A 23,901-nucleotide genomic window follows, 5' to 3' on the forward strand; every position below is an offset into this window, starting at 1 on the left:
TGTTGCATAAAATAAGTAGAATTTTCTGGTTGAATGGAGTCGAAATTTTCGATGTTGATTTAAAAATTAACATAGCCATTGGAGTCGATATTACGCCATGTTTAATGGAGCAAATATTTCGCGGCATTGGCTGAAGTGGGCGAAGCTGGTTCACTGCGTGTAACGGAATGCTTTCGCGCCAGATTGCAGAACAAAATGGCGGAAGTCGATACGCCATCGATGTCGAATACAACATTTTTCCATGTATACTTTAATAGGAATGAAATATAGATGTCGAAATAGAGTTATGATTCATGGCGGTGGATATTTTATGACCGACATATTTTGATGCGAATTCACAAAAAAGTATGGAAATGAAACCACATTCGGGGCGTAACAGATATTTGCGGATCATTTGTTTGATGCGTTGGAAAGTCAGAACGTGCCCTGCTTAGGTCGGTCCCAGCAAACTGTCCACGTACGCGGCATACGTGACGTCGCCTGAAATGGAACGCGCCTTCTCATTGTCAGTGTCATTCGTTCGTTGACTGTTTTACAGTTAGAGCCTTTTTCTATCTTCAACTTCCAATATGGCGTCGGACGCGGCTTCAATATTCATACTTCACTTTGAAGTGAAAGAGTTACCATGTACGGTCATGGGTGGAAGGAAATGTCATTTATTTGCTTTTCACCAATTTTATTAGCATTGGCGTAATGTAACATTGCTTAAATTGCACATTAATATCCCTAGACTTAGTATATAACAATAGCAAAATTCGGATAGATGAAATTAATCTAAACACTTAAAAGCAATGGGTTGTAGTTTAAACCAAGACCTCGTAACTACTATTTTAATCGAGCTTAGACTATTAGTAAATTACTAAGTAAGACTTAAGTTAGCTGTTAGTCTAAGTAGGTCACTCCTTAACGGGCTCGGTCTGAGGGTCTGAGTCGGCTAGTGGGTCATTTTCACCTTAGCTGAGATATACAAAGCATTTTGAAAAAGTAGACATTTTAATTATGCTTTCTTTGAATTGTTGAGAGTTGAACTCGTCATAGTTATTTTTACACTCACGGAGAAAGTTATCACTTGAATATTCTTTGTGAAAAAGCCTTTCACTGTTCAAGGTATAATAGAATTATAAATTTTTTTGTTAAAGCTGAAAATAACTGTCATTTCTGTTTAACAAAAAAGATTTCTTTCGAATGAATTCGATATTAGAAAACTGTAGTAGCATTTTCACTCCTTACAGTGAAGTATAAGAAGATCTTGTCTTGAACAACTCGGAACGACTTGGAAAAAAATGTCGTTAGAAAATGGGAAGTCGACACTTGGAAACTAGTTGTGTAAGTTTGCTCATAGTGAGTACTTTTAATGGTGAAAATAATCACATTAGAGTTTCACGATCGACGATGCTATTGAAAAAGGATTAAGATTTTAGAACATCTTTATTGTATAAAAAGGTTTATTAGGTAAAGCTAAATGTACCTTAATTACCCTCTTAGTATTAGCTGTTATCTTCAATTATAACATTTTGATTATAAAGCTAAAGAAAATAAGTTGGAATTGCAGTTAATAATACAAAGTCTACGCTTTATGTAGCCACCAGATATTAAAATGTTTTCAGCGACGTAATGAATAAAGCCGGATTTGTTTTGACGTCTGTAATATTTTTTGCCAAGAAAAACCTTTGTACATAAATATTTTCTTGGCGGTTAAAAGAAGAGTACATCTTAGTATTTTATTCTTATTATTGAAATTGAAATTATCGGAAAAATGTGTAAGTATTTAAAAAAAAATTGTTAATACACTCACTCTTTAAAATTTTTTTGGTACATTTTCGTTTATTTTTTGTAACATATATTTATCATAATTGTTCTGAATATGACTCATGTTTATTTTTTTTAAATAATTGGAATACTAGAATATGTCATAAAAAGGCTTCGACATTGACCGCTCCAAGTAACATGTCTACAATCAATTTGTCACTAGTACAATATTCGATATCACGTTTAACGGGATTAGGGATGTCTCTATGTGTTATTGTAAATGTCAATCCGTCTCAATCGTATTTGGGTTGTACCAAATACACATATGGTCGCGTATCGATAACACACTTCCCTACGTCGATAACAGGTGTCGATGGTATCATTAGTGTCGTCGCTTTTCGTTCATTGAACCGACACCGTTAGGCTGTGCGCTCTCGCCACTGGCATGCGACATGACACAAATAACAATTGGCCAATTGCTTACTAATACAGAAAGAAGGACCGTGTTAACGGTCAAGTATCCCTTACATGAAACTATGTTAGCGTTCTATTTTTAAACAGATCTAAATGTTAAAGCCAATAAACTTTGGAAAAAAAGTTTGGAAATCTATACCTATTTGATGATAGAAGCTGTTTAGCCGTGGGTAACGTTAGCATGAAACGTCTGTGAACGAAAAATCTCAAACAAAAATCTTCCTGTCATTGTTGGTTGTATTTTGAATCCTATTGGCGAAGCATTATTCTGCCTAATAATAAAAAAAATACAAAACAAATTGGCGTAGATAACAGTTTTTAACAACAGAAACAGTAATACTTATTAATGTTATATTTAATGTAGCGTTCGTAATAAACCGTTGGTTGGCTTCAGTGTTACAAACGGGGGGAATCGAAGCCGACACACTTGTATCCGCATTATTATTCCAATACGGCAATCATGTGGCATCCGCTTGTCGATTTTCGCGGTTTTTGCGCCGCCATTTTATGTTCTCGAGTTAATAGGCATGAGTTGTGGAACTTTTGTTTGTAAAAGTCAGGAAGAGTTTTAAGTAAAAGTATGACTAATTTTATTCTAAAGTTTATTTAAAGAAAAAAAAAAACAAATCAGATTAAGTTTTACTAATTCACATTTCAGAAATAAGATCTCATTTTTATTGCCCATCGTTAATTACTAAAATTCGATTACCGTTTTCTATCCATTATCTAATTAATTTAATCATAAATGAATCGTTAAATGCTAATGTTAGCCAATTAATAACGATTTTTTTACTGTGAAGTAATATTTATACAATCATTTTTCACAGAATTATATTTACAATAATGAAGACTGTATAGTTGTTGTATTTTAATACTTTTGCGTGTAATATTAATGAATATACAAGACATGCGATCGATAAATATTGATTTCTGAATATTGTTACGAAGTAATAACAGTAACAGTTTGAGATTGTTTTATTTAATTGTAAACAATACTTAAGAAGTATGAGGTAAACAGTAATAACAAATTTTCACACTTTAAGGCACACCTAATCGCTGTAATGTATAAACAACATAAAATCGTAGCTGATGGCAAGGCATGTGACGTCATAACAGGAAGTCATTGAAAATATGAATTAAAGACTACCGTGTTCACTTTACCGTAAAAAATTATCACATCCTTTATGTTTATAACAAAACATTCGTTATGAATTTACTCATATTTATCATTATTTTATATTTTATATCCTTACCTGAATATAACAAGGTGAGAACAACAATTTCTCAGCTAAACTACATAAAAAAGTAATTTCTCATCCAGACCTTGAAGCCCCGGTCGCCGGCGAAGCTTTTTAATATAAAATTAGAGGCCTTATTTCATTTTTGTATAAAATAAGGACAGGTAAATTATTACTTAAATGTATTTTTATAAGAAACCGTTTTATAAAATATCAAAATAACGCGACTCTTCAACAAATAAAACATTTGGTGAATACTTGAAATAATAGTCCTTCGATGTCTACAGTTTATTTAAAGGTTGGCAATACCTAGTAAAAGAATATGTTGGTGTTCACACTGTGAGTCTTCTATTTCTAATAATAATTAAGTATATTCCTTGATGATACTTTAATTAATTCTAAAATAAGGGACTCTATTAACCAGTAGTCGTGTTTGAGTGTTGCTTTATTATTGTAATTTTAATGTACCTTTTTGTTTATCAGTTTTTAAGCATAGTATTCCTACATTGTATTTAACGTTTGTTGGAATAGAATTAACGATTATAAAATGAGGTCGAACATGTTGAGTGAATCATTTGAATATTTCCGTTGACATTTACAAATATGTAACCGAAGGTGAATGTTGACTGTCTATATCTAAATATATCCGATTTATGCTAATTTTTTAAATTAATAGAATTGACGATACCGCCTTATTAACACAGTAAAGCAATCTGTGACACAGAATGTTAAAAATGCTACGGACTCTGTGCAGGTATCTAGTACGTTTTCTGTGGCAAATATCAGTTAAAAAAATGATTTTTTTATAAGGCTGTGATTATTTGTGTATAGGTTATTTTATTACTAGTAGGCTCTTTTTCTGATCCTTGTTACTGATTTCTAAATTAGAAGTATGGGAGCTTTTAAAATACTTTATCATGCTATATTTTACTCTATGGTACATTTAACTGTTATGCTCAATTGAATCAGACCTTGTACTGTAGAGCAGTGCTTTGTGAGCACTGAGATATCGATTTCCTAATACCCAAATGAACATTGGGAACATACACTTCACTTAATTGTTGTCTCAACTCAAACATTTGATATCCGTAAGCTTCATTAACCAAATTGTACTTAGAATTGATTAAACTGAAATCATTAATATTTGTAACCAGGTGTACTGTCGTAAATTCTGGATGGCCCAAAAATATTGATAAGCGGTCACCTGCAACTTTGTCATAGCAGAGTTAAATGTAGCCTACAATATTCCCTCGTGCATCAGCTACATTTTTTTTAAAGCCCAGTCAAAATCGGCCGACCTCCTCCAGTTATTACCAGACCGACAGTCAATTTTAATAATTAAACATTTATTATAAGCAATACACATCATGTTACCCAAAGTTAATTTTCTCGATATTGCTTAGAGATGCTTACTATATATCATAATATACTTGCTTTCAGTCGCGTTTCCGTTCGCGTGGAATTAAAAAATACAAAAGTGAGTAGTCTATGTGGTCTTCCAGACCATCCTCTAGATCCATACCAAATTTTATCGAAATCCGTTCAGCCTTTTAGGCTACAAACTCTAAAAAACATCCATTCATCCAGCTAAACTTACGCATTTATAATATCAGTATGAAGTATGATGTAGAGTTCACAATAATCTTCTGTTTAAGAAATGTTTAATTAAAATGGGATTAAAACACCATAAAGCACAAACAAATTGGTTAAATTTCAAATCTTAAGAGAACAAACGTGAATTAACAAAATCACGAGTAAGTAATAACGATATACAAATGGTTTTAACGCCTGACAATGTTATAAGAAGCGCGAATAACATCACGTAAGAAATGTATGTTTAGTAGATAAAAAACAATTGCACATAATTTAAAGTTAGAGGACAACGAAGGATGAAAACAATATTATGAATTATTATTCAAAGCACAATGTAATACAATAGAAGCTAAGTCGACCGTTTTGAAAATAATAAAGAACAATTTATAGAAAAAAAAATCTTAAATTAGATGTCGTCTGGATGTTAAAATGATGCATAAATCTATACAAAGCTTAGACCAATTTAAAAGATTCGTTATCGTTAAGTTGCGGTTGCGATTCTTTGTAGAGAAAGAAAAAAACGAACTACCTGAGACCTTTGAGTCATCAAAGAAAACTTTTGTGTTGAACGTAATCTTTGACTCGGTTTAACAAAAGGGAGGCACCTTTGATCGTGTCATATGCCTCAAAGGAATTTAGGAATTTTTGACATTGTTTTGCCATGGAATTTAGATGGCTTTGTTTCTTTTGGCATTTTAGCTTGAATTTAATTGTGTAATCATCTATTATTGTGTGAATTTATTGCTGAAACAATTGTAATTATATTGGATTCAATAATAAATTATTTACATTTTGTAAAAGTGATATATTGTGGATTAATGGTTTTGATATATTTATGAGCCAATAACAAAGTTGAATTTGTGTTGAACTTTTTACTCGTTTACTGTTTACATTTCCACAAATGTTTGTTATTTTAAACTATTTATAATTAAATTAATTTTATATATTTGTTTCAAGCGTATGAAAATGTAGGTTCTTTCGTTATAAACGACGGTTACCTGTTTAAAATTCAGAAATAAGGATGTTTTTGTGTAAAATATTTCCGCGCAAGGCCAACCGGTATTGCCTTGTTCATCACACGACGTGCCTACCCTTTTTGTATTTATTTTAATTGATGTACGACGATGTCATATTTTGTAAAGCCATGTACAATGTGAAAGGAAATAATGTTAACAATGTCTTTGATGTTTAAAGAGATCATGACAGTACCTCAGTTTGTTAGATGACACACGATAACAAGGAATTAACTTTGACTTTACGTCTGGATGGGATGTTACTATGGCTCGTTATGACGGTGGAAATAATCGTGCGGCCATAAAAGTGAAACCGGCGACGGCTGGCGCGGCCGGGCCGCCGTGAATAAGAGCCCACAGTTGAACGGGCGACAAAAAACCCCGCAGTTCCTAAAGTCCGCGGAAACGAGTGGATGAATGGAGGCTAACGAGACCGACACAGTGATGTTCCCTGCCCCCTCCCCACGCCAACCGGACTAACAGAAAAGGTATTCGCTTTGACATTCAGTACACTTTGTGTTTAATTTCCCTTCGTTTTCTTTGCATTTACGCTAAACAAATTACGTTGCTTTGACCTCACCCTTGTCGAGTTATTGCCCGAATGTATATAAATTTGTTTTCAATTCAATATAAAAGTCATTATGTAGCGATTCTATTTTTTTATTGAATTATCAAAATAAAGGAAATCTTTCAATGTTTGTAAAGAGCCCTTTATATTTGTTAAATTAATTTATCAATATCTAGCGTCTTAGATATTATTTTTTACATTTTTGGTTAAGCCATAACCCTAAGAGGTTATTGATTTAATTACCCAAGTTAAGTCTCAAAAGTGAGAGTACGACAATTTACTCTACCTTTATCTATATTTGTAGAAAGAAGTCATATAAAGAAGCCAACAGACTACGATAAACGGTATCTACGATAGTTATAACAAAACGGTAGGTTCAGGTAAAAACGTGCTCTGTAATATTTCATCGGATTGTTATATGTTCGAGGAATTCTATTATCCAATTCCTTGTAACTTTATAATGATAAATAGAAATGCTCGAAGAATACTTTCATTGTAAACATTCGGAGAATACCATTTGGTTAACTAAAGCTTTCTCATAGTATAACAAGTAAACGAAATTTTATTGATAAAACAAAATGGTGAGGAATTATCAAATAGCATGAATTTGATGAAACAATCTTTGATTCTATTCAAATGCATTTTTGACATTGAATCGTTACTATGTAAAAAAATAAATACGTAAAATATGAATAGCTAATAGCTAATTAATAAAACCATTACGACACGATTGTGAGTCATTTCGAATGTTTATGACTGATACTTGTAGCGTTGTGGGTTTTACCACTCGTATACAATTTAAATTCTTCGCAATATTCGCTCAAAGTATGTAGTTATAAGATGAATGTATTAATGTTTATTTAACAAACTAATCGAATAGATATAGATATTCTAGCTATGCCATGTTTATATTCGTAAATATCTTTCTTCTATTAACTTGACTTTATTGCATATTTTAAAATATGGGGAAAAAGTTACTATTTCTGTTACCTGTTGCTGTACACGCTTCAATCTGGCTTACCCAGATGTATTTCCAAGTTTGATATCGTACCTGTAAAAAAAAATTTGGTTAGATAATTTATTTCACAGAAGTATAAAAATAATCAATCGTGACATAAATACTCAAGAGTAATTAATATGAATATCTTCTAACGGCTTTAAAACTTTAATATTAATATAGTATCTATTTGAAATGGTATATGACTCAACCGGTATCGTAGTCGTCGAGGTAGCCAGGTAAGCCGGCTTAAAAGCTAAAGTTCAAGGCGATCTCAAGATGTTCGCTGAGCCAACTCTACTAAATGCTCTTCACTGGCAAATTGTTCTCGAAGTTGCGGTTATGTTTAGAAAATATATAAATTAATGTATCCGTTAAAGTACTACAATTAACCAGGAAAATTTCAACGATGATTTTATAGTGTAAGGTAGTAAATTCGTGTTACTTGTATTTTAATTTTTCATGTTCTGTTTATACTATTAAATAGAAATCTCTATATCTTTTTTTAGAAGACAAAAATGAGCCAAACATTAATATGCCAAAATACTTTTATGATGGTTATTAAGGCCAAGGTTCTACCTGAGATAATTAGAATTTTTTTACAGCTTAACCGTTAATAGTCCCTACAAAAACCAGCAAAGCTTATTATGGGCCCGTTGCAAAATATACAAAAATTAAGAGGCACATTTTACGACAATGTTCTACGATTATTCGGGCGGGAAAAACCTCTGTAACGGCTAATATTGTCAGTTCAATTAACTTTGTTTCTTTACTTTGGTTTGTATAAAAAGGTTCTTTAATATTACCGTTTCCTATCGACGTTACCTTGTTGACTTCGGAGCTCGTTTGATGTTTAACATTAACAAATCTTTATAATACAGAGATTAAAAAATGTTTTCCTTTAAATTGAGTGCAGATTTTTGTCACTTAGACCCGTTATAGACGATCAAATTTAATTTAGTTGAAACTGTTAAGTTAGAACTGTGTAGGGAAACTCTACTTGTCCAGTTCAACTGTCTTTGTCTGTTCCGAATTCAAACCCAGAGACAATATTTCGATATTGATTATTCTAGATAGACACTTGAGTGAATATGCTTAAAAAAATAATTCTGAAGTTGCTGGAATAACAAATTTTATTTAAAAATAAATAAACACGTTGCATCGAGTCATCGTGTGACCGCTGACTTGGCGACCTTGTGCTCGGCTCTTCCGCTGACATTAGCTCGATACAAAAGAATGAACTTTGCGTTAAACATAAACCACTTTGTAGACAGCTAAAAACGTGTTGCATTTTATTCAGGCTTGTCGATGTCATAGAGACGGAAAGAAATTAATTTCATAAGTAAGTTTCTTTTTGTAACATGTTAATTAATTACAATTTTGCGGCTACTATATAATTATTAAATAATTCGCAACTGACAATCTGACAATCTGACAATCTGCCAGTGTTGCAAACTTAATGTAAGTGAAAGTGAAATCGCAAGAAAAGGGAAGTTAAACGAATTCCGTGGAAATGACGTTACTGCCGTTACTGTACAACAAATTTGGAATATATAAATAATTTAATAAATTTAACTTGATTGCAATAAGTTTATTATTAGTTAAATTCTAAAATCTCTTTGATTATCTCTTTAATTTTTTTTTGTTACAATTACAAAATGTTTAACATTCAAATCTTAACTAAATAACTTTTTATTGAAGTTATGGCGGAACATGAATATTAGATAAAAAATAAGGACTAAATCCTTTTGGTAACTAAAAGTCCATGCTTGCGATGCTCAAGTAACGGCTATAAATTTGAAGTCTTTGATACGAGAGGTTCGTAAGAACTAAGGAGCTTTAAGACGCAGCTCAGAGAACTAAGGCGAGAAATTTGAAGCAATTTTCTTGTCGTAGTGGAAGTCTAGCCTTTTGTCATTTGACCTCGTTTATTACTAACTACAGTTACGAAATGTTATTAAAGTTAAGTGAAAATATTTTAAATTAGCTGTTCCGGTGCGGCTTCATCCGCTTGTAATTATAAAAACTTTTTTTTTAATGTTTACATTTGGCAAATTCTCAAAATACCAATTACCTTACTATGGAAAACTTGCTTCCTTAAAGTTGGCAGCAACTTATGGTCTCTTTTCCACATCCAGGGTTTTTGTCCAAAATATTTACCTCTAAGTTTAATGGCGTAAAAATATATAGCCTAAAGCTTGACGCAAGTGGAGAGCTTTTTATTAAAAAAAAGAATTATTCGAAAATATGCTGTAATTGCTGACATCATAGGCAACAAAAAAGTGTGTGTTTACGCTTTATTATAATAGTATAGAAGTATCGATAAATTGAAAGAACTTTAGATTGCTTATTAAATTAATTTTAGGTTCCTGTTCCTATTTTAAACTGGACCGTCTCATGACTTATTCTTTCATGTCTTTCTTTAAATGACATCTGAATTAATTCTTTCGTTATAGTTTCATCTTCCAATCCATTTAACTTTTTCTACTATATCCTCTTATTATATGATGAAACAAACATGTCTTGCTCGCTTCGAATCCTCCATTACAACAGTAGTAAGACGCCGTGACGTGATGTTCGTTATCATACTCTTGGACAGCGATCTTACGTTAAGATAATTCAGATATATCTTGAATTATTCTTGAATGCGGAAAAGTATTTAAGTGAAGAAACTCTTTCTTAATACCTGAATTATAAATAAATTCATTTTACTTTCTATTTTGCAAATTCCAAGCCAAGGCTAGTGAAAAAATATTTTCTACGTTACCTACAACGTTTTTGTATGAATAGTTCCCTATTCCCTAGTATCCCCCCTTTAAAAAAAGTATGGATGAAACCATATTATTATGAAACCAGCTTAGTTTAATTCTAATGGAATAGAGATCATAAAAAATAACGAATTTGTGTTGTTGTTAAAAAGTGGATATACATTAGTTTGTATTCGGATAATGGCGGCGCAGCGTGAGTTTCTTTAGCGTACTCTTCGTTGTCAACTTTTGTTATGCTGACAATGCCTCGGCGACGGCGCACGAATATTAAACGACCTCTTAAATTCTCCGATATCTAATTTACAAGGCTAGAAATGATTTTTCACTTATAACGTCGGATTTTTTTTCACTTATAAAATTAAAAAGCAATGATTGATTGTATGCGTGTTCAGTCAGTGTTTAATGCAATAAAATAATAAAAACTTTAAAATGCGTTTTGCGAATAGTTATAATAAAAACTGACACGTATTTTACAGGCAGCTACGCAAACAAATTGCGGTTAACAATGTTGTTCATTTAACACTTTCGTGGCACAGTGAATTATTTATAGATAGCAAATAGAATCTATTGATATTAATTCAAAACGCAAACGACTTTTTGCAGGAACAAAGTATCTCGAAAACACGTACGTACGATGATCATCACGTATTCACTTGATGTTGTTACTGTCGGCAGATACGTGAGAAAATTTCTTTAAAATACGCTAAGACACTCCTAGATATTTTCAAGTTATTGAAATAGTTGAGCTGCGTGTGTCATTCGCCACTTCCTAAAGAAACCAGTACAGCGTGAAACATTACGTGAGGTAACGTAATGCCAACTTTGCTAGTTAATATCACTCGATTGAAATGCAATAGTTCTTGACCTCAATCCATTTACCTATCGATCTCATTCTAGTATTATAATTGTGTTTATTTGGTCACAAAAAACTATAAAAAAAAAAATAGTTTGATAGAATTTAAAGGCACATTTCGTTATTTTTCATGTATTTATGACTGGTGTTACTTGATAAAGAAGCTTCAGTTTCTTTAATCATAAATGTGGCTGGTTGATTTATGCCATAAAACCAATTTGAAATTAAAAGCAAAGAGTTTTAAAATGAAACGTGCTCAGTGCAACGTCGTCTTTAAAGAAATTTTATTGAATTGGCGTACAAGTCAAAGGCTTGAGATTTACGAGACGATGACCCTAAAGTTCATCGAATCGCGACGACTGCCGGTATAAATTAATCTAAACGACTGCTTTTACTCGTTCACTTAACAGGTAAAATGTTGAATTTTATAGGGAAAGAAATGTTGAATTACTATCGAACGTTCTTATTTGTGGAACTGCAACCGCTACTGCAATCCTTACTATATTTAAACTTAATATGTATATTAACTTACATGTAATGAAGTTAGATTTTGATTATAAATAAATAGTATATCTTTGGGATGAATTGCATGTTACAACGAGAACTTTAGTTATGAGTGTGGAGGTACACCGGTAGAGGTAGACCTAGATAGAGATGGATGGCTTGCGTGAAAGGTGACATGATCAAAAAGGGCGTGATGACAGAGATGACGTATGATAGAGTTATTTGGAGGACAAAAACCTGTTGTGTTGACCCTACGAGAGTAGGATAAGGACGATGATAATGATCACCTTTGCTATTGCTGTGGTGATAATTTTATTGGATCCGTTAACAAACTATGCTTGAATCCTGCTGCATTAATAATAAAAAAATAACAAAATTATAACATGTCAGGAACCCGTGAAGGAAGAAACTAGTTTGTAACACAAAAGACTGGAGTACACTTTCATAAGAGGATTGTCAATTTATTTCTTCGTATATCACTTGATATAATAGATGTAGTAAGAAAAGGCCTTTGTAACATAAACTCGGTGGAGCAGAATGAAACACTTATTACTGTTTAAGAGAAAGCCTTTATCGTGTGTAATGTTGTCGAGATGAGAAAACTAGAAAATAAATTGGATAAAGTTGTGTTATAGATTTAGATATTAGCTAACGCGCTTTGCAGACAGTCCTACTGTTGCCGCAAATAATAATTAGTATTATGTCGTTTTATAACATACATCACATTTATTACATTTATAAATTATAATGTCTTAAGTCCCTAGTTTATACATCACGTGTAAGCCGTATCTGTCGCATGCAAAAAAAATGTAACTACCCAACGAGAATGTGCAGGGTTCTTCCAAACCAAAAGGTTTAAGAACCTGAAGGAAAAGAAGACGATATTGTACTGTATTTATAATCAATAAATAATAAATTAAAAAAATAAGTTGCTGCATACATGTAGCATTTTGCATTAAGAATTGAACCGATCGGAAACTGTTGCCCTAGCTGCAATCTTCTTAATCTATTTATATCTTCTATACATGTAATAAAATGGAGTATCTGTTTGTAATATCACAAGAAAAATTTCAGATTTCGGGAAGATGATGTATTTGAGTTGATAATAACGAAAATCGCATCGTGGCATCATCTTCGGACGGGACTTTGACTGTAAGGTAGCTGGTAGAAGGTACACAGATGCACGCGGGAATGTGATACATGACTTTTTTTTACATCCGCGCTAACGTAGTTTGCGGGCGACAGCTTCGATGACTAAATTCTTATTTAAACCAGCCAACTTATGAGATGATTATTAACGAATATTGCTACGTCTGTCATGAGCTTAATTACAGTAGATATGCTTTATAATACTAACTTAATTGAAATGTGGGCTGGGCTTTGAATAACTTTGTGCAGCGTTGCCTTGAGGTGGCTTTGATGTATTCTGTTGTTCAAATACAAACTAATAACGTGGAATATTCTAGGTTTACTCTCTCTGTATCGTTAACGCAATCTAATTCTGTGTGTTACGGTAGATGTATAATTTAAAGACATTTTTTAATTGGTGTATGATATTGATGGACCGGTTCGGTAAATTAAATCTACTATAACTGCAGATTAGTTCGTACTAAGGTATTAATATGCATAACTTTTTTAATATTTTAATGTGCATTGTGGTTTGCTATGTTGTATGGTGACCTTAGTTTAAGGCGCGTACACAACAATCATAACCCGTTTTGTTATAAGAAGTTGGACTTATTGTGCAAACGGCTTTGTGTTTTGTTTCGGAGGCGTTGAGAGAAATCTTGCATAATATTGCTCGTGAGTTTAAGATTGACGTAATTTTCATGCATTGTCTTTGCAGGATTTCGTATAAAAAATGTTTTATTCAATACAGTTTGTGGCTTATTGTATACAAATTTATACAAATGATTTTAAATCCTAATATTATAGATATATGCGACGATACTCTGTATAATATCCTTTTAAAATAACGAACACTTTGTAGGCAGAGGTTTAAAGTTAGTTAGTGGGTTTGAAAATGGTTTGTATTGTTTTGATTTCGCAAACAGCTTAGTGAAAGCTGTTCGTAGCGAGCTTTATTGAGAACTTGATTAAGTCCTGTTTGGAGCTGCGTTAGGAATGCGACACCATTCTACCTGGAGGCCGTTAGTTTCTTGTTTAGTTTGCCTTTTGTTTAATAATAATCACTACTGTTGTTTGTATCTACTGTTGCAATCGTATTGAATATTGCACTGAATAATTATATTTAGCTTGCATTGTGTTATATTAAGGCACTGACGATTGTTTGTACTTTTTTACTTAGACATTTAATTCCGCGCTATTTGCCTTAGGTTAGATTAGCTTAGCTTTTCTTTTCCTTTGTGTATTTGTACGAAAATAATAAATATTGCTATTATCTTGATTAAAATAGACGTAGCGGACGTTGACGAAATGCTGTACGACGTGGTAACATATTTGTGAAACAGAAATGAAATTCGTAAATGGGTTTGTTTATGTACTGTAATATTTTAGCATTGTATCTTTCGGTAACTGAAAAGAACACTTCATTATTATTGATTATATTATAATATTATATCATTTGTAATACAAAAACAAAAGAACTGTGACTGGGTCCTTACGAGTATTACATTTAACACAAAATAAAAGAAATCTATATTATTTAGTAAATTTTCCTTAGATGTAATGGATACACCAAAAAATAAGCCGCTAAATAGTTTTCTAAATCAGTATTGATTGTGTTTTGTTTTCTTTAGTACACAAAATCTTCCCTATTTAAATTTACATGATAATAACGAATGTCAACCCTCTAGTTCCGGGCCAAAGATTTTCCTCACCGACTGATAGGTCGTCTCAATAAAGCTACATTATTGGTTGCATTCCTGCGAGGTGAACGACAGCGAGCCTTGTTGTGAGACAAGGTCGCTCTAGTGAAGGGGAGACCCACCTACAGCGACAAAATATTCTAGATTAATAAACGCTTGTACCGGACAAGTAGTCACTTCCTTATCAATGATGTTTTAATTGCGACTTATCTATAAAACAAAAGAAATGCTAACAGTACACCATTGTTATACTGTTTCTTTGTAAAGTATAGCGAAACTATGAGTGATAAACATAGCTAGAAATAAGCCAATAGCTAGATTTATGACCACTTTATTACAGTAATTACAGATAGATAATAACAATAGCGTATTTCAATCACAATGTGGACTATGTCCTGTTTTGTTTCAGCATTCGGCTTAATACTTAAATCCGATTAACGTTTACTCCGAATCCTGCGGTCGTATTTACTCAATGTTCAACATTTGATCAATGTGATTATATCCACAATTCTTACTTCTATATTTAAATTCTCGACTACTTAAATATTCGCTCGGAATGCATTAAAACATCGTGACTTTACTAAAGTAAACTTTGAAGGTGAGCGTGACAAAACCACCGTAAGACGACGTTAACCTGAATATTGTTATGAATAATAATTATTAAAACCTACATCGATGTTCAACAAACGGCACACGTGTCAAATCGGTTTAGTTATGGCGGGGACAGTAGGCTATCTTAACGGCTATCGGCGACGCTCTACCGTTATACAGATTCCACGACGTTTCCTAAATACGTACATTATACGATGTGAATGCAAATCGCTCGGTATGTAGGTTGGCTAATGCCGGATCGTCCGCACCATGGCGTATTCCAGCTAAAGGATAATTAGCTTAAGGTTTATTGCAACCTTAATCGTTTAGTTTTGCAATTCGAAAATTTTATCGTATGCTAAACTACACACGGATTTCTGGATAAGACAAATGATAATACCGTTTAACTACATTAGAAACTATACATTAATAGTCACTTTTGTAGAATCACAAAGATTTATCATATGAGATTTTATGTTTTTATTGTCAAACTAGTAATACTAAAGTGTGAAAAGCGTCATATGAGTCTACATTAAAAGTAGATTAAAAATTAATAAAGATACAGCAACTTTCTACATTATAATATAACGTTTGCGGGTAAACGCAGTAAAACTTGTCGGTCGTTAGTGCATGTAGTCCATGTAGTGAGCGCGAGTAGGTATCGAGATCAGTTGGCTTTGGTTGTGTTGCGTCAATGTTGAGACGTTCCGTTGAAACTGGAAAAGTAGTTCGCGGCTGAACGCACCGCAAGTTTAGATGTTACGCTTCTTTGCGCTTTCTCACCTCTTAGGCGGTTAATTGTGAATAGATTCAATATTTATTCGGATGGAAGAGTTTATATAACTATGTATTTGTATTCAATCAAGACTTAGGAATTATACAAAACGTCCCACGCACAAACAAATAATCTATACTTCTATACTAATATTATAAAGAGGAAAGATTTGTCTTTTTGGATTTTGGTATTTATTTAAATAACTCAAAAACTACAGGGCCGATTTGAAAAATTCTTTCACCCTTAAAAAGCAACCTTATCAGTAAGTAACGTAGGCTATATTTTTCAAATTCACGCGGGCGAAGTCTCAAGCCATAGCTAGTTATGATATAAAAAAAGTTTTGATTTCTTAGAAATCTCCTTTAGATTAATTAGGTAGTTCTTGCTTTTTATTCAGGGTCTATTTAAGCAAAGTATGTAAATAAGCATAACAGTCTGGAATTAACATAATATTTTACCGCACTGCGCCGGAACTTTCAAAAGTTAGGTTATTTTTAAGGCAACTAACAACAGAGAGTTGCGGTTTGCAACGCGTGAAACCAAACAGAGAACTGTGTTTGCTTCACAACCAATTAATGTTCAGACTTTGCTAACAGAGGTTAGTATAGTTTGGGGAAACTTTTTGCACAAAAATATAACTGGATTGTGTACGGCCGAGTTCATATTTATGCATGAAATACTGTGAAATAAGCTTTTTTAAAATCAAGTTAACAATTTCAGGTGTGAACCAATGTTTTGTGGATTATATAATTTCTAAACAACTTGAAATATGTTATGGTGGTAATTATCACAAGGATATCAATGAAAATAATTGTTGTAACCAGATTTGTATCAGATTTCAGATTAATCCCAAAAGGTGAAAATTTGCAATTCCGAGCGAGTAACCAAAGACGAATTACAAAAATTCGTTTACTAATGAAATAAACGCCACGTCAAATAGATCGAAAAGCTTTGGCGATCAGTATTGGATAGCTTTTTACCTTTAGTGAATCGATTTTTACTCGATAATACGTCTTAGGTGTTTGCAATAAAGACTTATGTCTTATTCCTCGAGCAGCAAGTTAACGTTTTGTTAGAATATTGCGCTGAATCGTTCGTACAGAGTACGGAAGCGCGAAATCTCTCTGAATAATCGAATTCATTAGTACTCTTTGTGCTTCAAATAGCCCGGAAGGACAACTTTGCTCTCGTCGTTTATATATTTATCTTCGAAGCAGACTCTCTGTATTAATACATCTACAGGCATCTTATTTTTACGTTTACTTTCGTAAAAAAACATGATAGTATTGAATTTGTTAATCTGTATTTTTTGCAAATAAAAAATATCGCGATCCTGCCAGGATTCGAACCTGGAATCTTCTGATCCGTAGTCAGACGCGTTATCCATTGCGCCACAGGACCCGTGATCAGCGGCTTTAATGTTATAAAGTACTTACGCTAGTAGGATTACGTCATCAATTACTTAGAGACAGTTATAAAGCAAGGTTAAAAAGAAAAAGGGTTAGAAAATGTCCAAGCACATTCCTTTCCATCAAGGGCGTCGAGTTCCAAAGATAGTGTTGAGTGTAGATCCATAAGAATGTTTTAAGTATTAGTAAGATTGACGGAATAAGATTTTTTTGAATAACTATTTTACTATTTTACCTCTTTGCATTTATGTTTTTTTCACTATGACTATTATTTTTTTTGGTTAAAATTACAGTTATTAATTACATTTATAATTGAACAATTTGTCTGAAAGGAAATTGGCAAATTGCGGACAAAGGCATAGTTAAATTTTGCCTATTTGTTTCATATAGCAGCTAATAGAAGGCGTGTTGAAAGCGCGCACGCGACGCGCCTGACCCCCTTCTCGCTAACGGACAACCGTTGCTTGCGATTCGAACCGGCCAGCTATAAAAACTCTTATATAGGACGTGGTATAAGTAAGTCAGAACATAGGAAAACTTGTTGTAGTTAATACGAAAGAAAGATTTTTGTGTATTGCGTAAAACGGGAGAAACAAACAAAATTGCCTTGTTAACAAACGACAACTTCAAAAAAATTTAAATTGTTCGAATTAACGATAAATCCTTAAAATATTTTTACTGTACCATTTGTTGTACGTAAAGTGTTAATCGAAATTTATTTTAGAGACTAGTGATGTGCGGAATTTTCTGTGTCACCGCACTACAATGTCTGCCTCATAGAAAGCGGCACATACGGCGGGTATTATGTTGAACATCTAACTTCAACCGCTCTGTCGCACTTGTCGATACCATTACGTAAACAAACAAAATCCGGCACCATCGGTTACACGCGAAAGTAAAACGCCAATTTCGTGTTTGTGCAAACCTAAAACGTTCCTAATTTCATTTAACTTCTATCTGGAATTGCGACGGAATTTAAATTGTTACAGACGCCAGCATTCTGCAGTTGCCAGAACTACCGCTCGATTCCGGCTTCCCCTTTAATTTAATTTTTGCTGCAGCATATTTACGGGCGCCGTTTCCCGAATTAGCGTCTAATCCGAGTTTTTCCCTAACTTTTTTTTACTGTGGATTGCGCGGGAAAGCAAATTAGAACCAGAATAAATTTTAACAGCTCATAAAGAATATGAAGTTTTGCGAGCACCGCTTTTTCAAATTGATATTTTATATGCTAATTATTGTTTTCTCGTACCGGGAATATATACAACGGGAAATATTTGAAATTTGAGATATATGCGTAATTAATTCTGATCACATTTTTAATTGAAATTAAAATGTTTTGAAAATACATCACACGAATGGTACATTAGTATGGCTTGAAACAACCATATCTTTATTTCTCTGAACCGCAATGTAGATGTACGATAATAAATTAGAGGAACGTTACAGCGACATCCTTTTTCTCTTATCTTAAAGTGATCCGCTTTATCAAAGGGGATTGACCTTTAACATACATCATTGTTGGGGAAACTGTACCTTGTATTACGTAAGTCACAAGCTAAAATTTATACTTCATTTGTGGCATAAGTATTAAAGATTCAGGTTGGGAAAAAGTTTTCCGTACAAATGTAATTAAACAAGTGTAAATGTTAGAGAATTTATATTATCTCTGTTATTTCGACGTTATTGATAATCCGACCTGTGTTATCTAAATTTTTAATATCAATAATTCCTGAACTAAAATATGTCGTAATTAGAAGTTGTAGTATCGGTACCCAAACCAGTCATAATAACAGCCGTTTTTGACTTTCAAAAGTAAAATCGTAAAATGATTCGAAATTTCTTTAAAGTCCACCACCCTTTATAACAAGCATTAAGTTTAGCTTAATGTCCTTGCAACATCGAAAGCTTTGCTAAGAGTTATGCGGTCAAATTACGCAATGTACAATTAGCAACTAGTTTCGATTTACAAACGCTCTGATAGCTTGATCTATTGATTAATGTTACCTAATAGCACGCTATAATTAAAAAACAATTGTCATTATAAAAAAGATTTTAATGATGATATGATTTCTTTTTTTTTGTAACCTGTTGTTTTTAATACTAAAATGATCTAACGAATCACAAAAATATAGAGGGTCCATTATTTTTATAAATAGATATAACTATTTTCGTAATATTTGCATTAATAAAGCAATATGAACTTGTAGAGTGTAGAGTGCAAATATTTTGCCTCGGTACAGCACTTAAATCACTTGATAAACAATAAAAGAAGTTCATTTTAATAGCCAATAAACTTCGTTTCTTTATCTAATTGGCGCATCGCGGTATTCTTAGTAAAATGTCATGTTTTCTAACGTTAAAGGGAGTGAAAACATTAGTAAGTCAAGATTAAAAGCTTCATCCCGGGCGACAAGTTGTTCAAAGATCTTTAGTCAGTAATAAGTCTTGTTACTTTTACTTTGTCATTTATGTCAAAGAACTACCCTTGCAAAGTGTAAGGGGTTGTAAGGTTCTAGTTCAGATAATAACGCGTAGTGCGAGGGTGCAGGGTGTTTGAGGGGCGTGAGGAGAGACGCGGGGAGGCGTGGTAGGGAAGGAGGCACTCTAAACCGGTTCGACGTCGTCACAAGACGGTGCACTCGAGTCTGTCCTCGTTTGCCTTGCTTATAAGAACGGGTATTGTTTGTGTATCTGTATGATATGAACTTTAAAACATTTCAAATATCTCATGATGTTATTGCTTGATTTACGACCCTAGATTCATAGAACTTTTATGGATTTTTTTATTTAACTAAATCTTAGTTGTCAATTAAATGTTGTCAAAATCTGCATTAAATTTAAACTATTGTACGTTATTTAATGAAAAAAATGTCTTTTTCTATATATACCGCGAAATTTTATTAAACTTAATTACACTATTTATTCAGTTTTGAAAATGTAACACGATTTCAAGTGACTTTCTACGCGCGCGTTGATGTCTTCCGTACGGAGTAGCGGCCGCGCGCTTTATCACTTAAATGTCACTTGAAAAATATTCGTGTCCGTTATCGGCCGTCAAAAGAATTGCAGATGAGCCGCGATTCGGTAAACGTCATAAAAAATGTTGCCGGAAGAAAGTTGTCCAAGCGTACGAAAGCGGTTCCTCGGAATTTTCGTCGATACGCAACGGAGCGGGCGCGGCCACACCGCACCTGAACCAAAAGTGTGTCACCGACTCCTCGATAGACGACCGATCGTCGGAACTTTCACATTACCTTAAATTAACACCCGATTGAGCGCTCGACGATACGTCTAAACGTTACACATACATACGTACCGTGACAGTTCTACGGGATGGTTTTAAAATGTGTCACCCACCTTATTAACGCCGCGAGGCGAAACGAAATCCAAAATCCGGTTATGCACTACAGGGGTTGGGGTTAACGCACGAGCACTGTGCTGCAACACAACTCACCACACTAGAGTCACAAGGTCTGCCGCATTGTTGGCAGCCGGTGCGGTCGCGACGGCCGCCAGATCAGCACTGAGGCTTTCTTCGAGACGACACGCGCGGGCGCAGGTAAGAATGAGACTACGCGCGCACTCACACATCTGAACCTGTCGATGTGTGCGCCGTGAGCTGGGTAATAATTAGCTTTACTATTTTTTTAATAGTGTACTGACTTTTTATATCTTCACTAGTATTATGTTTAACGTGGGTTTTTACGCTGAATATATTTATAATTTTGATCTTAAAAAATGTGCATAAAATACTTGTTTATTTAGGATCAGAATATTCGCAGGTTAAAATAAATACGTACGCTATAAACATAAAAATATTAGAATCTGACATTTTCATGTTTTGTCAGGTTGGATTAAATTTTTCAGTTCCATGAAAATATGAAATTAACATAAAATAAATGTATGATTTTTACCGCTGGTCTGCTTCCTATATACGGAGGTTACAGTTATGTGCTGCAGAAGGTAATGCAGACGTGCTGCGTACATATTTAATACAGTCAAACACTTGAGGCAACGGCACGGGACCATTACTCCTCAGACAAACATTTTTTGTCAGACATTTTTGAGCAACATAAAGAGCCAAAGAAAATGTGAAGTAAATCTTAAGTAGGATGGAGGACAAAACACTTGTTATATTTTTGTTAAATTATGTTCCTGAGATTTATGACAAAACAGTGTTTTAATTTTTAAGATTTAGGAAGTTTAAAAAAATAGTGTTATGCTAATAAAGAATAGATTTTTTCCCCGACTTCGTCCTCGTAAACTAATAAAAATAACAAAAGTTATGTTTATGATCTTCCAGACTTTGCTCTACATTTATGACAAATTTCATAGAGATCCATTCACACATTTCGGCGGTAAACCCTAACAAACATCCAGCTATCTAAACTTTCGCATTTATAATATTAGTAAGATTATAAGTTAATACTTTTATTACTACCAAAGACTTTCAAAAGTATATAGACTAGGCATAGTGAATAAAAAAAATCATCGATACTTTCTCTGAAAGCTATTACATCGGTTGTCAAGTTTTATGACGCCACCTCGTGTCGTATTGACAAGTATTAAAACATTTTATTAAATTATAATAAGCTCCATCTTTTGTTACAGAGTAAACTAAACAGTGTTACAAATAAAATCTAAACATTTAATATATTATTTAATGACACCTATTGTTTATTAATTTAAATACAATTATTTATCTTGACACTTGGTTTTGAGGTTATCAATAGCTAGCGTTAGAGATGATCGTGTTAAAATGTCTGAATTAAAGTGTCAACTACGTCTACTCTATACGTTTAAATCTCTACGTTTACTACCAATGATCAATGAATCATAATCATGAAAGGCTATAAATGCAGTCATAAGTTTCTCCGGTACGTAACCTTGGTGACTGGCGAGAAATTAAGTGTACGACATTGATTCGTATGTGCTTACGATTTGTCCGAAGCACGTACTTTCTCCGACCGTGACGTCACAACCAAACACGTCAGTGTTTACTTATTTAAGGCGGAACTAGAAAATACAAATATTGCACTAACGTCTTCTCTTAAAGTTTGTGAACGCAATTCGGGTACTAAACAGTTTGTAGGTGTGGAAATAGTTAATAAAGTTTATATGTTTTTAGAGTTTATTTGAGTATTTCTATTCATAATTATTAAGTATTTAACAAATAAAAAAGTTACAAATATAGAGAAAAATGGTAGAAGGTAAAAGTAGAAATAGAAGAGAGGTTAAAGTAGAAGTAGAAAGAGAACGCAAGAAGAGTAGTAGAAAGAGGATATCCGTAACAAGGGAGTGAATTTAGATAAGAAGGATGATAGAAATATATGAAAGAGCAGTACATACTTTGCCAACCCTGCGTATGGGACAAGGGCAGATTAATGATTGATTTAAAAGTGTTTAAAAATCTACATATCTTTTTAATTGTTAGAAATTTCAAATTTAATTTTACTTACAAAATTTATAACACTTTTTTCTTTACTATTTTTCTATAGTAAGCCTCAATTTATAACGAATTTAAGTTTTGTGCCCAGCAGACTAGAATAATGTCGTCCCTTTGATTCTTGTTATGAGTGACCTTGAAGTTTGTTACCTACGTAAGTATACAAGATTCGTCAATTTTACTTCATAAGATAGTTACTTTTTGTAAATGTTTGTTTTGTTTCAATTTTAATATTTAGTTTTAGTAATTGTAAGTACTTGTTAAGATGCTTAACAGATTCCGAGAAATACCATTGGGATGAATTGTTCCGGATTTATTTAAGAGCCTTAACATAATTGGTTTCAAAATTAAAGGGCCTTTAATCAGTTTCCACGAAATCATCTTGCATTATATCACCTGATAAGAAGTTGGGAATTTACATATTCCTCGATCGATTACAAATTTTACTTTCTACGAACATTTCCATGTTGACATAAGATTTATTTGCATTTTTGTTTTCACAGCGATTGCCAATGATGTTAGAGTTCTTTCTTTGTGCGTCAATATATCAAGCAAGTTAGCAAATGTAAGCAGAGCCATCTATGTAAATTAGTGGATGTTGATTGTTAAGTTTATGTTTTTCTGAAACAACAATATATAATATAGTTTGAATATTTAAGCTATTTCATTTTAATGTACATATTTGAAATATCTGTGGTCACAGATTCATTAAAATGCAATGAATTCTAATGACTCATTAACGATATTTGTTAAGAGCAAACTAGTTTTATTTTACATTTTTGCACAATAAGTGTTGCAAATATTTTTGGTAACGCCATCTTGTGGCAAATATCACAAAACTTCAGGCAATGAGTTTGGTTGTTAAGACTGTGTTTGTATATCTGTGTGTAAGTGTTGAGTTATGTTCCCGAGTCCCAGAAAGCGGTGACTTTCTCCAATCGCGTCGACTAAGTGTTACAATGCATTAGGGAAGCGAGGTCGAGTGACATGCCTTTGCGTTTGTATACTTACGGTACTTTGTACACCTACCCAACACCAAAGATGGTATAAGAAGGACGTAATGCTTGCGTTAAGAGCTAAGACAATAAATAA

The 23,901-nt window shown here is 33.2% G+C and overlaps 1 protein-coding gene and 1 non-coding gene across 4 annotated transcripts in view; both read right to left on the reverse strand.

Annotated features, from left to right (window-relative positions):
* LOC106103618 overlaps window positions 1–20,902 on the reverse strand; it is a 62,842-nt gene extending 41,940 nt beyond the window's left edge. For all 3 annotated transcript variants that reach the window (XM_013283402.1, XM_013283401.1, XM_013283400.1), the window contains exon 1: window positions 20,721–20,902. The gene's annotated coding sequence lies outside the window, so the exon portion shown is untranslated. The remainder of the gene's footprint in view (window positions 1–20,720) is intronic.
* Trnar-acg lies at window positions 17,280–17,352 on the reverse strand. Its single transcript has one exon. It is a non-coding gene; the product is annotated as a tRNA-Arg (tRNA).
* Window positions 20,903–23,901: the final 2,999 nt, after the last annotated feature.

Source organism: Papilio polytes, unplaced genomic scaffold (assembly GCF_000836215.1).
Source record: "Papilio polytes unplaced genomic scaffold, Ppol_1.0 DF823731.1, whole genome shotgun sequence".
NCBI classification, from domain to species: domain Eukaryota; kingdom Metazoa; phylum Arthropoda; class Insecta; order Lepidoptera; family Papilionidae; genus Papilio; species Papilio polytes.